A 2,606-nucleotide genomic window follows, 5' to 3' on the forward strand; every position below is an offset into this window, starting at 1 on the left:
GCATGCGTGGAGTCTATAGTTCGCCGGACAAAGGCTCTTTTTCCATTTCTATAATCTGATTGGCTGACGCGCTTCACCTCTCGTTGGATCATGGGAATTGAAGTTTTTCTGCTTTCTTCGCTGTGTGAAGTAAATGACATAAAAACTACAATTCCCCAAATCCTCGGAATAATTAGTATCTGTTTTTTTCTCCGCTATTTTTCCCGCAAAACTTTATTAGTTTTTTGTTCATTTTATAGTGGCTGGCTGCAGTTATGGGGCAGTAATGCAGTGATAGTTTGTCTGGTGAAACTAGTGAGTCTGTTCAGCCATGGTGTGAAGAGTCAGCACAAAGACAAGAGCTATAACACTACATTATTATTATTATTATTTACTATTCTAGCGCCATTTATTCCATGGCGCTTTACATGTGATCAGGGGTATACATATAAAGACAGGTACAGTAATATTGCACAAGACATAAAAGTTATCCACCAGAAGAAAAACATTGCCTCTAATAATATGAAAAATAATTTTAAAAAACCCTGCAATTTCCCCTATTAACCCTTTCCCACGGTGGCCATTCATCATTTTTGCAATTTTGTTTTCCCCCCCAATAGACAAAACTTCAAATTGTTCAAAAATTCTTGGAAAACCCTTCCAGTTAATTTCTATGGGAAATCTACTGTGGACTTTGTGCACACACCGGATTTATTAGGGGTTTCTGCAGCAGAAACTGAGCGGAAACTACAGGTATATCCTCCGAAAAAGCTCATAACCACCTGGAGATTCCTGTCAGTCTTTGCTCCAGACTTTCCTCCGAAGCCTCTGGCAGCCGTGCTCCTCACACCAGCATTCTTGTAGATGTGTACCCCATGGTTTGTGCGCACGACGTCTTTCTCAGGCAGATTCAGAAGCCTCTGGCAGCCATGCTCCTCACACCAGCATTATTATAGGTGTGTACCCCATGGTTTGTGCACACAACGTCTTTCTCAGGCGGATTCAGAAGCCTCTGGCAGCCGTGCTCCTCACACCAGCATTCTTGTAGGTGTGTACCCCATGGTTTGTGCACACAACGTCTTTCTCAGGCGGATTCAGAAGCCTCTGCCAGCCGTGCTCCTCACACCAGCATTACTATAGGTGTGTACCCCATGGTTTGTGCGCACAACGTCTTTCTCAGGCGGATTCAGAAGCCTCTGCCAGCCGTGCTCCTCACACCAGCATTACTATAGGTGTGTACCCCATGGTTTGTGCGCACAACGTCTTTCTCAGGCGGATTCAGAAGCCTCTGGCAGCCATGCTCCTCACACCAGCATTCTTGTAGGTGTGTACCCCATGGTTTGTGCGTATGATGTCTTTCTCAGGCAGATTCAGAAGCCTCTGGCAGCCGTGCTCCTCACACCAGCATTCTTGTAGGTGTGTACCCCATGGTTTGTGCGCACGACGTCTTTCTCAGGCGGATTCAGAAGCCTCTGGCAGCCGTGCTCCTCACACCAGCATTCTCGTAGGTGTGTACCCCATGGTTTGTGCGCAAAACTTCTTTCTCAGGCGGATTCAGAAGCCTCTGGCAGCCGTGCTCCTCACACCAGCACTATTGTAGGTGTGTACCCCATGGTTTGTGCGTATGACGTCTTTCTCAGGCGGATTCAGAAGCCTCTGGCAGCCGTGCTCCTCACACCAGCATTCTTGTAGGTGTGTACCCCATGGTTTGTGCGCACGACGTCTTTCTCAGGCGGATTCAGAAGCCTCTGGCAGCCATGCTCCTCACACCAGCATTACTATAGGTGTGTACCCCATGGTTTGTGCGCACAACTGTTATGACCCCAGTGGACAGGGTCTCAGAGGAACGTGTAAGTCTGCGAGATTCAAAAATCCAGCTCATAGGGCTGTGGTAACTGGGTTGACCAAATAGCTACTCCTAACGCCAACACTAGAAGTAGCCGGGGATCATGCCTACGGTGATCGCTAGATGACTCGCGCCAGCCGGAGAATCTAACTACCCCTAGGAGAAGAAAACAAAGACCTCTCTTGCCTCCAGAGAAAGGGACCCCAAAGCAAGATACAAGCCCCCCACAAATAATAACGGTGAGGTAAGAGGAAATGACAAACTCAGAAATGAACCAGGTTCAGCAAAGAGAGGCCAGCTTACTAATAGCAGAATATAGCAAGATAACTTATCTGGTCAACAAAAACCCTATAAAAATCCACGCTGGAGATTCAAGAACCCCCGAACCGTCTAACGGTCCGGGGGGAGAACACCAGCCCCCTAGAGCTTCCAGCAAAGGTCAGGATACAGATTGGAACAAGCTGGACAAAAATACCAAACAAAACAAAAGCAAGGAAGCAGACTTAGCTTGAAATACAGGAACCCGGATCATAGGACAAGAGCACAACAGATTAGCTCTGATTTCAACGATGCCAGGCATTGAACTGAAGGTCCAGGGAGCTTATATAGCAACGCCCCTGAACTAACGGCCCAGGTGAGGATATAGGAAAAAACAGAAGCTCCAGAGTCAAATCACTAATGACCACTAGAGGGAGCAAAAAGCAAAATCACAACACACAACGTCTTTCTCAGGCAGATTGAGAAGCCTCTGGCAGCCGTGCTCCTCACACCAGCACTATTG

This window comes from Ranitomeya variabilis, chromosome 1, assembly GCF_051348905.1.
Source record: "Ranitomeya variabilis isolate aRanVar5 chromosome 1, aRanVar5.hap1, whole genome shotgun sequence".
NCBI classification, from domain to species: Eukaryota; Metazoa; Chordata; class Amphibia; order Anura; family Dendrobatidae; genus Ranitomeya; species Ranitomeya variabilis.